This window comes from Lampetra fluviatilis, chromosome 15 (assembly GCF_964198595.1).
Source record: "Lampetra fluviatilis chromosome 15, kcLamFluv1.1, whole genome shotgun sequence".
Taxonomy (NCBI): domain Eukaryota; kingdom Metazoa; phylum Chordata; class Hyperoartia; order Petromyzontiformes; family Petromyzontidae; genus Lampetra; species Lampetra fluviatilis.
Genome location: NC_136289.1, coordinates 1,413,582 through 1,428,241, shown reverse-complemented (window position 1 = coordinate 1,428,241; position 14,660 = coordinate 1,413,582). Strand labels below are relative to the sequence as shown.

Sequence of the window (14,660 nt, the reverse complement as noted above, 5' to 3'; positions counted from 1 at the left end):
AGCGTACAGCAGCTCCGCCAGTCTCGCATGAGCCAGCCTCAGTCCTTCTGTTGACGGCTCCCCTTCATCCCGATGCTGCGGTAAGGATGCGTCCGGCCCCGGCTGCTCGATGCCTTCTTCAGCCGTCTCGGGCTCCACAATTTCAGCGGTGTCCTCCGCCTCCGGTACCCCGGCTCGAGCTGTCCGGCGCGTGTCCATGTTCGTGGTCGTTCACTTCTGTCACCAGATGTAATATCGTTGAGGACTCTTGGACGCCGGGGTTGAGGCACACGTATTTATTTCGCAACAGTTGTCACAACCGTGGACATACAACACTGGAGGGGGTATCGGCCCCCTCACCCGGCTAGCTGGGAATACACTGCTAGCTATCTCTGACCTACTTCCTAGTCCTCCACTAACGGGCTAGGGGAGGCTGTCTGGCCCGACACTGGTAAGTCGGGCTACGGTACCCGGAGTCCCAGAGCACTAGCTCTGGTTCTCGGGACCACGCCGCTGGCTCGATCCTGCGCGGCCCTGACAAGGGCGGCGACCCAGGGGAGTCCAGGGCTCTAGCTAGACGATCTTCGGTCTTCACTGGTTTAGCTTTAACATTGTTCCCCCAGCTCTCCGGCTCATCCCCTTTTATACCAAAACCCCCCGCTGAGGGGTGGGGCCCCGGGGGATCACAACTCTGGGCCAGCCCCCCAGGCTGCCCGGTGCGGACGTCGTTGAGAGCACCTCCCCGTGCACTCATGAAGCCCCACCCACTGTGTTTGTTTCCCGTGTGATCCTATGTATACAGCCCCTCCGTAACACCCCTACACATGTGCAATTATAGCGGTATTGTCTAGACCAGGGGTCGGTAACCTACGGCTCCGGAGCCGCATGCGGCTCTTTACGGGCTGCTTCTTGACAATATGTACGTATGTACAGTATGTACTCAGATGCATTGCGGCTCTTGAAATACTGAATTTTGTACCGAATTGGAAAGAAATGGCTCTTCTTGTTATTTTGGTTGCCGACCCCTGGTCTAGACCAACAGATCAGGAGCTGAACGCGTGGTCACATTATAGTTTAGACCAGAGGTCCCCAACCCTCGGGCCGCGGACCGGTATCGGTCCGTGGCCTATTAGGAACCGGGCCGCACAGCAGGAGGTGAGCGGTGAGTCCGCGCGTGACCCGCCCCCATTATTTTATTTACCACTTCCATCCGTGCCTCTTTCCCGCACTGCGCACTTGTCTCAGTCACTGTTTTTGTAAGCCCACAAGCGGACCCTAGCCAAAATGAGTAAAAAACAAACGTCGCTGGAGAGCCTCTTTGAAAAGGGAGAAAGACCCAATGATTAATCCCCCCCCCCCACCCCCCCGGTCCGTGAAAAAATTATCTTCCACGAAACCAGTCCCTGGTGCCAAAAAGGTTGGGGGCCGCTGGTTTAGACCACCAACTCAAGGAGTTAAGATGTGGCCTTCCCAACAGGCAGCAGGGAAATCAGAGAGGAAACTGTAGACTGGTTTTGTCTTCACGAGGACTTATCAGTCCCCTTCAGTGCAGTCATCCATATTCATCATGGGACCTCTCTTGCCAGTATCAAAATTAGAGAATAGATCTTTTCTGGCAATAAAACAGGTGTTAAAATGTTAAAACACCAAACTGAAACCTTTTGCAAGGAATCATGTCTACATTAGCCACATATACTTGTGGTGTTTTAACATTTGAAAACCTCTTTTATAGCCAGAAAGGGTAACACCTATTCTTACATCCATCCATCCATAATATAGGGTTTTGGGTTAGATCGCGTAGATATATAAATGTGTCATTAAATCTTGACTTAAAGCTTTCGTGACCACAGGAATTCATTCTCTTTGGTCTTTCGGTAAAGTCACGTAGATATAAAAATAATAAGTAATAATGTCGTTAAAACCCGCCACGACAGCCAACTAGTAAGGGTTGTCACTTAAACATAACATGCCAAATTCGTCACTAGTGTAATAAAGGTCGCTGAGGCAACTTCTGGAATCCGGTCTTTTATTCACTTTTCATTACAGCTCTCCTTCACGCTGCTGACCGGCAGTGTGAGAGGGATAGAGAGAAAGAGACGCGCAGCCACGTGGCAACTTGGAGCCCCGCTCTCACGTGGCCTCCTCCTCTGTTCGTTCCAGTTCTGACCACGTGTTGTTCGTCTCCACCCCTATTTAATACCCGGGTCACGTGGTACGTTTCCACCAATTCTGGTTAGCCTCTATGGAATATTCCAGACTCCATCGTAGGCTCCCGGGACCACGCCCCTGACTCGTCTCCCCATTGGCTGTGGCTAAAGCCAGCGGAACCAATCCTCTACAAACAGCTGTCACCTTTCCATTACGTCAGGGCCACACCCCTAGGCTTCCCCACATTGGCTATGGACCAGGACCGGCAGAGCCAATCATCGTGACGAGTTGTAATCCATCTTCTTGGTTCTTTCGGTAAAGTCACGTAGAAGGGAAGTAATAAAATAATAAAAATAAAACAATAAAATAATTCTCACCACGTTTCAGCTACAACGCAAGCAGCCATCTTCAGGTGAAGAATGAAACACTGCCAAGCTTGGAGAGTATATATAAGCTGGGTTGGAGGTGGAAGAAGAGCACCTTGACAAAGGAATTTGCATATCAAGAGGAATTTTGCAAATTAATGGGAAATGCGTAGGAGGTGGGCAGGGGGGTTTCAAAGTCATATTATGCCCATGCATTATGCAGGATTAGCAGCATCAAAGGGAGGGGTAGGGGGTAGCATTAACAAAGGGAGGGAATGTTAATAGTATGTAGAAGCAACGAAACATGTCAATGGGAGAGCGGTGGAAGGAGACCCGCAGCGGAGCAAATATTGCATTCCCTGTGGAGATCACAAGATACACAGTCAATGCTAGTGAGTGGACTGCCACTCTACGCCCGACCAAATGGAAGAGGTACGTAGATGACACTTTTGTCATCTGGCCACATGGCCGGCCTGCTCTAGACCAATTCCTCGACCACATCAATTCCATACACCCAGCCATCAGATTCACCATGGAAGTCGAAAAAGATGGCAAGCTGCCCTTTTTGGATGTCCTAATTAAAAAGAGACCTGATGGTTCAATGAGCCATTCTGTCTACAGGAAAGCCACCCATACGGATGCTTACCTAAAACCGGATTCCCACCACCATCCATCCCAGAAGAACTCCCTCATCAAGACTCTATACCATAGAACCCAATGCATCTCTGACCAGGAACACATTGCCAGTGAACTCAAACACGTGCGCCAAGCTCTTAAGGCTAATTGTTACTCCGACTACACAATCCGCAAAGCCATCACTCCAACCATCAAGAAGGATCCTGTTGAGGAGCCTTTCAAAACCATCACCTTACCCTACATTGCTGGGGTCACAAAAAAGATCTCCAAAATCCTGATTAAACACAAGATCCAGGTCCGATTCAATACAGTACATAAAATCTGTGATCTGGTCCCATCTGTAAAAGACGTGGTTCCAGACATACAGTACCCTGGCGTCTACAAACTAAGTTGCCTCTGTGGTAGCAGTTACATTGGAGAAACCAAACGACATGTCTCGGACCGCATCCGTGAACATAAAGCAGACCTGAAACACGGTAGGACAAACACCTCAGCCGTGGCAGATCACTCTTACAATTCAGTGGGCTCACATGACATTGACTTCTCCAAGACAGAGGTTTTCTGCATGCCATCTGGCTACCATGAGAGATTCGTTCATGAGGCGATCCACATATACAAACACAGAGACAATTTCAACCGAGAAGATGGATTCTGGCTCAGCAATCATTGGAAGGACGTAATGAACCATTTCGGATCTTAACGGATTGTTGTTCACGTTTACGGTGACTTTCAGACCGCAGTCCACTCACTGGCATTGACTGTGTATCTTGTGTTCTCCACAGGGAATGCATTATTTGCTCCGCTGCGGGTCTCCTACCATCGCTCTCCCATTGACATGTTTCGTTGCTTCTACATACTATTAACATTCCCTCCCTTTGTTAATGCTACCCCCTACCCCCTCCATTTGATGCTGCTAAACCTGCATAATGCATGGGCATAATATGACTTTGAAACCCCCCCACCCACCTCCTACGCATTTCCCATAAATATGCTAAATTCCTCTCGATATGCAAATTCCTTTGTCAAGGCGCTCTTCTTCCACCTCCAACCCAGCTTATATATACTCTCCAAGCTTGGCAGTGTTCCATTCTTCACCTGAAGACGGCTGCTTGCATTGTAGCCGAAACGTCGTGAGAATTATTTTATTATGTTTTATTTGTATTATTTTATTACTTCTCTTCTACGTGACTTTACCGAAAGAACCAAGAAGATGAATTCCTGAAGTCACGAAAGCTTTAAATCGAGAGTTGTAATCCGTCAACGACCCGGATATAACCTCACATTACACTAGTACAGCACACCGGTGTGTTGGAGAGCCAAACCACAACATTTACAATCTGAGTATGACGTTACGCCAGTAATTACAACTAGCTTCATCAGGCGACAACTATAATTGTGGAGAAGTCTAACTGTTTTGTTCCTTATGTGGCACATTAGGAATGGATTACTCTTTTAATTATGTCCTTGTGCAGCAAGGGAGTAAAGTGTGGTTCTGTGAAAGTCCTGATGTGCTGTGCAGTGCATAAATGCATGTGTGTACAGCAGCATGTGATGACTGAGTCGAGCCTGTAGGTGGCTGGCAGGGTTATTGAATTACCGCACGGATATACGTCACATGGTACAGGTAGGAACAATGTTCCACACTGCCCACCAGGGATTTTTTGTCTGTCTGTCTGTCTGACTGTCTGTCTGTCTGACTGTCTGTCGTGCATAAATAAATATATAACATAAACAGTTCTTTGATTGGTGGAAACCTACTGCCGGGTACGGAGAGGGGAGGTGCCTAAGGGAGGAGGGTCATTGATTGGTGGACAACTACTGCTGGGTACGGAGAGGGGAGGTGCCTAAGGGAGGAGGGTCAGGGGAGGGGCCTAAGGAAGGGGGGAGTCAGGAGAGGGGCCTGAGGGGGGGGGGTCACCGGAGGGGCCTGAGGGAGGGAGGGTCAGGGGAGGGGCCTAAGGGGGGGTCAGGGGAGGGGCCTAAGGATATGGGGGGGGGGGTGCTCAGGGGAGGGGCCTAAGGGAAGGGGAGTCAGGGGAGGGACCTAAGGATATGGAGGGTGTTCAGGGGAGGGGCCTAAGGTAAGGGGGGTCAGGGGAGGGGCCTAAGGGAGGGGGGGTAAAGGGAGGGGCCGATAGTTAAGGGGGCTGGCTACCTGCCTGGCTGCCAGCGTGGTGGAGATGTAGCTCAGTGGGAGAGCGCACATTTTGCATGTGTGAGGCCCTGGGTTCAATCCCTGGCATCTCCATGTCGAAAGCTTTTATTTAATTCATTTTTCCAGCAAAGTTTGAATTCCAAAATCAATTGGCTGTGTCAATGTCCCTGTAATAGGGGTGCACATGAACTCTCGTAAATATTACCCTATATGAACGATACCTTCGGATGAATTTGTGTTGATTTCAGGAACTTGTTATTTGTATAACTAGCGATGCACACAGTGATCAAATGGTTTACTTAAACATTTGTCGATGAAAGCAAGTGCTTAAAAGTATCCGGAACACTTTTATTTCCGAATTAAATATTTCCAAGAATAAATTAATTAGGACAGCATTATAGTATCCATCCACATGTATTCTTGTTATTTATTTTGTTTCAAAGAAATACATTTTGCTTGGACTCTGTGCAGACTCGATGTGTCCAGGGCCCAAGGCCAACAGGAGAGTGAGTGGGTGACAAGGGAGAGGAAGAAGCTGATGACGAAGTTTCACCCGTACCAAGGTGGAACTGCGCCCCGGGAGAACCAGAATGGAGATGTAGCTCAGTGGTCGAGTGCACGCTTCGCATGTGTGAGGCCCCGGGGTCAATCCCCGGCATCTCCATGTTGGATCTGGAATCCATGTTGGAAGTTTTTTTTCAATTTATGTTTCCAACAAAGGTTGATTTTCAAAATCAATTGGCTGTGTCCATGTCCCTGTAATCGGGGTGCACATGAACTCTCGTAAACACATTCCTTGCGGAGGGAGCTGGAAGGAACGTTGGTTTTCTCGGTCAATGGCCAGGGTCAACGGCGGCGTGGTGTATTTCGCAAATATGGCCAACTGTGAGGTTGGGCACAAGCCAGCGTGAGTCGGTTAAACGTTGAGTTTTATAAAGGCACCACGGGGTGACCAGCCCTTCCCCACCCTCCCCCACCCAGCCCCTCCCCTCCCCACCCTCCCCTCTCCACCCAGCCCCACCCTCCCATTTTTTGATTCACGACGGACGGACACAATAATCCCCTGTGGGCTGGTGGAACCAGGTGCTTTCTACCAGTATAACCCTATATGAACGATACCTGAGGGTGAATTTGTGTTGATTTCAGGAACTTGCTATTTGTATAACTAGCGATGCACACAGTGATCAAATGGTTTACTTAAATTTTTGGAGATGAAAACCAGTGCTTAAAAGTATCCAAAACACTTTTTTATTTTCCATTTAAATATTTCCAATAATAAATAAATTGGGAAAGCATCGTAGTATCCATCCACATGTATGCTTGTTATTTCTATTTCTTTCAAATAAATACATTTTGCTTGGACTCTGTGCAGACTCGATGTGTACAGGGCCCAGGGCCAACAGGAGAGTGAGTGGGGTGACGAGGGAGAGGAAGAAGCTGATGACGAAGTTTCACCCCGTATCGAGGTGGAACTGAGCCCAGGTAGAGCCACAATGGGGATGTAGCTCAGTGGTAGAGTGCATGCTTCGCATGTGTGAGGCCCCGGGGTCAATCCCAGGCATCTCCACGAGGTGATATTTTTCCAGTGGACAATTTTACTCGAAGGAATATGCGTGGCTTGTTTTCATTCGTTATGGTTGCTGAGCACAGATCCAGAAGACCAACATGTCAGCAATGAACAGCACTACAATCAAAGTTGTAGTCGATAAGAGTTAACATGTTTATGGCATTCATATTCTTGGTTCTTTTGGTAAAGTCACGTAGAAAAAAAATAATTCAAACATAAAACAATAAAATTTTCACGACGTTTCGACTGCAACACAAGCAATCATCATCAAGTGTAAAATCAAAATATTTATGGAAATTATCAAGATAATTAGAATTGGAACCGTAGGATGGACTTCGAAATTTGAGCAGTGCGTGGAGGAAGCCAAGAGAAAAGTGTTGTGACCTGCCGAGTGGTGGTCGAACGGAGTGGGTGAGAAGAAAATCAGTTTGGAGTCCTCATCGCTGAAAGATGACTCAACGAGTGGAATTATACTAGTAGGAACACCAGTTTCACACTGCCCACCAGGGATTATTTGTCTGTCGTGCATCGCCCCTCCCAAACATGTACGTTCCGGGATTGGTTGAAGTGCATCATGTGACCGCGAGCTTTCTGTCGTGCACGAATGTGATGTACAACCAAGTTACTACCTGCCCACTCCGAAAGAAAGTGTTTAATGGCGACTCGGGAGAAATGCTGTTTGTAACACACATGCTGTTGAATTTTACAGGTGTAATGCGGGCGTAAACGGCCTCGCGGATATGACGTAACAGGGGGGAGGAGTTGGGTCACGTGGGGAGAAGGGAGAGCTCTTAAGGGCGGGAACCGGAAGAGACGGGAGGAGAGTGTAAGAATAAAGATGGGAGGAGGCCACGCAGGGCAGGGGGTGGAAAGTGGCGTGATCACCACAGGACGGGACTCGGCACCGTTGGCCAGCGGTGTCCGGGCACGGGGGAGACGGAGAGCAGCGGTGGGGCTGCAGAGAGAGCAGCCGAGAGACTGCAGAATGGGCGGAGAGGCTGAGAGGAAAGCCAGCAGTGGAGCTGCATCGGGAGCCAGGAGAAAAGGCTACGTGAGCGACGGCAGCAGAAGGGCTGCCGAGCGGGAGGTGGAGAAGGCTCTGAGCGAGGGCCGTGCGGGGCGAAGTTGTACGAACCCAAATAAAGGACAACGGAGACAGACACAGTGAAAGAGTCCTTTATTACACAGGTAAAGGACCCAAAGGTTGTTTTTGATCGTTATATAAATGTTCTAGACTTGTTCTAGACTTGTTCTAGACGTTAAGCTTGGCTTTGAATTGTTCGTTTGTGATATATGCAGTTAGAGGTGTTTTAGCACTATGCATTGTCAGGAAGACGCACTGTAATTACCTACTGTCATTGTAATTATTTAACTCTAATACTGTTTAGTCTATAACCATGCCCATGTACCCAGAGTATGACTACTTGCAATGCTATTGAGAATAGAACACATGTAAAGTAGTAAGCTGTACAATTGTGATATACAGTACGTATACTGTACACATACAGTACATATAATGGGTGGAAGATACCGATATAATTGCATGGGATAAATAGACATACAGTTTAGGATTAAAGGAATATTCGAAGTGAGGTGCAAATGTGATTGTCAAAGACAAAGATGGTTTATCAGTAGTAGAATTGGGTTTAAGAGAAATCTGTTAATGATTAACGGGATTTGGACACCAGTCACATGGTTGATGGCGACTCGGGAGTAATGCTGTGTGACACACGTGCTGTTGCATTTTACAGAGTGACGGTGCTGTTCTTCACAAGATTGCTATTAACCACAATAAATGTGCTTGCCCTCGATTTGGAGCACCTGCCTACGTCCTTCATTTCGAGTGTGCAAAACTTATATAGAGGCGTATATGTGTTGACCACGCAGCTGCGCTCTTAAACAATGTGGGGGAGGGATTACTGAGGATTACTGAGGCATGTGCATAATGCATAATGCGAGCCCTTTGATTATTAAAATAATGCACATGCATAATGTAGGTTGCCTCAGTAATCCCCCCCCCCCACATTGTGCAAGAGCGCAGCTGCGGGGTCAACACATCTACGCCTCTATATAAGGAACAAAACAGTTAGACTTCACAAATCTGGCTGCCGCCTGATGAAGCTAGTTTTAATTACTGCCGAAACGTCGTACTCAGATTGTAAATGTTGTGGCTTTGCTCTCCAACAGACCGGTGTGCTGTACGAGTGACGAATTGGCATGTTCTGTTTACGTGATAACCCTTACTAGTTGGCTGTGTCGTGTGTTGGAGGGTTTAACGACACATTTATATATCTACGCGATCTAGCCTAAAAAACTCTATTATGGATATTGGTCGTGAAAGCCTATGCGTTAATCTTACATCCATATTTCGTTTTACTGAAACATATCATGAATGACAAAATGTAATAAAAGCTGAAAAGGTCGCAAGAAATCATGCATATAGGGTTGAAATTACATTGAGACTGGAACCGTATGGATTTGAAACATTTTTGCAGGTTAAAAACTGTTAACAAAAGGAATTGGCAGGACACGTCGCTATAAGGAATGATGGCAGATTGTCCAGTATAATCGTTGAATGGCAGCCAAGGAATGGAACACATCAAAGTGACCATCGACTGAGGAAACGGGGTAAGAAAATTATCTTCTATTTAGGATTTATATAGCGACCTTTTCATCTCGTGCAGATGCAAGGGGGATTATCACATCGCATGATCGTGAGTTGGCTACAGATCGGAGAGGCATTCATTCAGCAGTGAAGTTAACCATGGTTGATGATAATTAGGCACTAGGTTTCAAAGAATGTAAAATAACAATTTCAGAACGAGTCCTTGTATGGAATCCCAGAAGGAGCGATTTAAGAGGAAAGAGTAGAACGAGGGGGAGGAGTGTGTTAGAGACGACTGCAGAGTCATTGAGGCGCTCCAGGTATCCACGGTCTATTTTTTACTTTTTTAATTTATTTAACAAGGTAAAAGCCACTGAGCTACATAGCTCTCTTTCAGAGGCGACCTGGCCACAAATGATAGCTGAACGAAGTGGCGTATCACGTGGATATTTACAGCAGCCAAATAATCTAAACACGTGTTTCTAAATGTGGTGGAACCCCGGAGAAGAATGCACGTGACCACGGGGACAACGTGCAAACTCCAAATATACAGGCGTCTGGGTCGGGATCGATCCCATGTCCTCCTGTTATACCAGGTGAAGCCGATAACATCTCGCCATCGCAGCGCCATTAACATCTCGTCTGAAGAGAGGTCATTTTAGTGGAATGACTCCAGCAGAAAGAAGATTGCACTCGGTTATGGACGCCATGGATGAGAGGCGCTTTTGGAGAGGTGGCAGAAGATGACCCTCTCTGTAACTTTTCCAAGGAAGGGGAGGTTCGAGGTGGAGAAGAAGTGTGTCGGGATGTTTGGCTAGAGTGGGTGTGTTGTTCAGCATGTGACTGAACCGGTTTTATGACTGTAAACTTTGTGATATTATTTACAGCAGTGGTTCTTGACCTTTACCGCAGCTTGCACCCCTTTGGTTCTTATAAAGGGCATCTCGCATCCCCAGGGTGTGCGTGCACCCCAGGTTAAGAACCACTGATTTACAGCATACACATTGGCTTTACGTGTTCTCACATTATTAAATTAGAACGTATCATGATACTATTATTGGACAAGGAAAACTTTGCACAATACAGGATTACCATTACCTGCATATACATACTGTAGTATATGTGAATACAATAATATGCTATATGTAATATGTTCCACCACTGTGTGGCGATGATGGACAGCAGCATCAGCTGCATGTTTCATATGAATTGGCCCGGACAACAAGCAGGCAAGCACTCACGAGGGAATTAAATGAGCCTATCCCAGAAACAACCTTTATTTTCTACAGCACAATATGATCACAAGAGACTACAGTATTTGCAATCACATCGACAAGTTATGAGCAAAGCAAGCAGTAAAAATGCTACATTGGCACCCGCAACCCATTATAATCAAAATACCGTTAATTCAGTTATATTATATGCATGAACATTTCATGAAATTACGGGTTCATGCATCATACCGGATCTGATTTTCTTTAATTACACGCCGTTTTGGTGTTCTTGACAGGTTAGTCATGGGGGTTCCTTGGGTCTTCATTTCCTCCAATGGTCTAAATAATTTTACGAAACATCCCAATTAGAATCCCACAAAAGGTTTGGCATTCAGAGTGCTGTGTAAAGTAATTACGATATGTATACACCTTGTGTATATTCTTATCAAATTCCCACAATGAAATTTAAGCAATTATAGCTGTCAGATTCTCCTTTCACATATTGGGCTCTCACTTGAGATAATTTCGTGCAAATTAAGAGTGCAATTTAGTGGTTGTGTGGTCAACTGGCTCTGGAAAATAGATGTAGTTATGGAAACTGAGAAAGTTCTGTAATATCGCTCGTTTCATTGCACAACATTTGTGATTTATTTGCACGTGATTAATAGCAACTATATCAAAACCTAAAATCAGATCTGGAATGATACTTAAAAAACCCCGTATTCAGCAATTCATGCCTTTGTTATTTTAAGAAAAATGTTGGATCCTTGGACTTATCACACATCTCGATGTGGATATGGGAGGTGATTCCAGGGTAAACCCTCTGCACGTTCAGCAGATACCCAATCTTCTGGCCAATGTCAACTGGGCCGGTATAGCGATCAGCATGGATGTATAAAATTTTTATGCAGAACACTGCATACACACAATAAAAGAGACAAACACCGAACATGTTACTATTGGAATTTAAATATCATTTTAAAATATATTGTGCTCAGTTCAATCTCAAATTGTCAAACAATAGGGCAATAGGAATTATCGTGGATGAACCTGCACCTTTATACACAAGAGATGTTCCACAGCACGAAAACATAAATGTATTTTTTCAAGCTGCAAAGTTATTGAATATAATTTTTTTGTTCAGTTACAACTTGGCATTGACTGGTTGGTCTACATACTGATACAATGTCTTGTTTCTGATATTAATCGTTCTTCCATCACTGCTGGTCAATAAATCCCAAATGGAAGACAATTTACTTCATACACCCGTACATAATTTTCTCAGGCCCCAACGATTGCCAGGTCGTGAGGCTGTATCCTCTTTGTCCATGCCATGCCATACACTTTGTGTATGGCATGGCATGGACATGCGTATAGTGGAATCACATTGTAATGATGTTGACATAATGCATCAAGGTTTAATAGGCTACACATTCATCATAAGGTTAGGCTATATACTGCAAGAACATGTAAAATAAACATGTACAATCATTGAATAGCATCGTGCAAAATGGGATTAATTATAACAAGTGTGTAACATTACCAGAGTTGGAAAGCATCACTCCATCATTGATGGCATTGTTTTTCTTGTAGGCCCTGACCCAACCCTTCAGTTCTCCTTTGAATGGTGCATTCACTCTGGATCCATCAGGGCAAATTATATCCACTCCCATGTGCTTGCCATGTGGACTGTATTCAATGAAAAATAAATAATTTTCACATATTAAAATACATATACGGTACATATATTGTTCCTATCATGGCTATATCTCAATCAAATAAAATATGCCAAGTGTCGCAATATTGTTATCAGGCGCGGGTTGTCCACTAGGGGCGTTGGGGCGTCGCCCCACCAAGCAGCTGGAGATGAAAAAAAATTATCATAAAAAAACGTTTCTATTAATTGTTTTGTTTAAAAATATGAATATGATTCTTTCAACAACAGGCCCACCTAGTGGAAATGTCACGAGCCGCCACTGATTGTTATGAAACTTATCGCTGTGGAGGCCCTGAATCCCTGATGTCTGTTAGGTTTAGGTCGGTGTCTCCAAGGAACTCTCGACTTCCTACCAATACGTGGTTAATGTATTAACCCTGCAGGGTTGCTGAGCGAAGTCAACCCTCGACATGAACTTGCACTCACTGCGTTCCGATGACTTTAAGTGCTATGTTAAGAATGCCAGCTGAGCAAATCATATTCGAATTGGTTCCATCAAATAAGATGGTTTTAATCTGGCCTTCCCATGCCTCCGTTAAAATGTGACGTGTATTTGTTGTTATCAATTACAAAGCCATTGAAAATAACGGCAGTGGGTGTTTTATCAACAGTTTTTCACTGATGTAAAAATGAAACCTGTTTTCTTCATCTTCATAAAGGTGAGACGTACCTATGCGATAGTAAATGACCTATGGCTAAGTGTGGGCTTCAGTGTAAAATGACCCGTAAAATTAATACAGTAAAACCTCATGAAGCCTGAATTCGGGGTAAGCCAGAAAGGACACCAAAACAAATACATCAATAAAAGCACCAAAAACCCCCATTGGAATACGGTTCGCACACTTAGGCTGTAAAGAAACATGCCAATCTTGTGTAGGTAATGAGAGATGCACGTATTGTGTAAGACACTCTTGTAATACAGTCATTACAATTTAAGTCTACATGAGTACTGGAATAGTCATTCTACAGCTACGAGAATAAATTTACTCAGAGCCATGAAATGCAAAATGATTGTCCTCCACTCAACACCAATGCATTCTTACGTAAAATTAAATCAGGTTCTAGCATCGAATCAGTGTTACATAACACCATGTCTGCTTGCACTAATTTCACAAGAATGGTTTAATTGCATTCTTCAAGACTGTCATCTAAAGATAATCTGCTGCATATTTATTGAGACAATTAACTACTACTTGAGAAAAACTCTGTCTCTTAAAATCGTTATACACAGTATAATAACAAACAAAATATTGCTGAAGATAGAACAAGAGGACAGGAAATTACTTGGGATATTGAATAACATTTTACAACAATAATTTGCAACAATCATTTTCAATTGCACAAAACAGCCAATTTTCTCCAGCAAATTTGGAACAGATGGACTGGACAGTTCCAGTCACCAGAAGTAAAAATTTTGCCTCGCGTAGTCTCGATCTGAGCGAATGAAAACTCTTACCGATGGGACCTGTAACGTCCACACCAAAATTTACCCTCGCAGCCTCTCACGCCATTCTCCACGTCGCCATGACAGAAGGGCTCCCATTTTGCTGTACAGTATCATAACACAACGTACAGTGTATGGTTAGGTATATAAGTACACATTAAGAACACATTATCAACGTTTGCTTGTTTGTTGCAATTTTTTTATAAAAACCCAGCGTTCCATTTGTCCGTCAACTAAATTATAAGAGCCTTTCAGAAGGCCTCAATTAAAACGTGGGGGTAAAAACTAGATCCAACAGGTTTACAACAATTTTGGACCCCCCCCCCCTAAAAATGTTTTTCTTTTGTAGGCATATATGCCTACACACCCTGCATACAATGAGTCAGTAGTATCTGTACACATGGGGCGGGGGAAAGAAGACGACATCAGGAGGGGCGGCGGACGAGGTGCGAAGCAATGAGAAGCCCTCCACAGGAATTTTAAATGATATGTTTTATACATATAACGTTATTCCAAAAATGACTAGTGTCCCTATAATCAATATGAGGATGGGTCTTTGTGGCGGATGCTAGGGTTTTCATGGCAAGACAAGATTAAGCAATGCAGAAGTCGGGAAGGGGACAGGGCAGCTAAGAGTTATAGATATGATCAAGACAAAAACGGCCGCGGTGGGTGTGTGCTATATGGGGAAGGAAGGCATTGGAATGGTCTCCACGGGTCCCGTGACCAAGGGAAGACACAAATCCAGATGGTGAAACACTGTTGGAAAAATCTTGGAGCTCGTGTGCCTGTGCATTCGGCTGCATGATCTGGTTGAGTGTAGAGACCAT

General features: G+C 45.0%; 1 long non-coding RNA gene and 2 other non-coding genes across 3 annotated transcripts; 2 read left to right on the top strand and 1 right to left on the bottom strand.

Annotated features, from left to right (window-relative positions):
• The first annotated feature begins 5,304 nt into the window (after positions 1–5,304).
• Positions 5,305–5,376, top strand: TRNAA-UGC (transfer RNA alanine (anticodon UGC)). The gene has a single exon. It is a non-coding gene; the product is annotated as a tRNA-Ala (tRNA).
• Positions 5,377–5,875: 499 nt separating this feature from the next.
• On the top strand, positions 5,876–5,947 carry TRNAA-CGC (transfer RNA alanine (anticodon CGC)). The gene has a single exon. It is a non-coding gene; the product is annotated as a tRNA-Ala (tRNA).
• A 5,443-nt stretch (positions 5,948–11,390) lies between these two features.
• On the bottom strand, positions 11,391–13,902 carry LOC144936098 (uncharacterized). Its single transcript, XR_013637381.1, has 3 exons — positions 13,843–13,902; positions 12,213–12,358; positions 11,391–11,584 (listed from the first exon to the last, which is right to left on the bottom strand). It is a non-coding gene; the product is annotated as an uncharacterized LOC144936098 (long non-coding RNA).
• Positions 13,903–14,660: the final 758 nt, after the last annotated feature.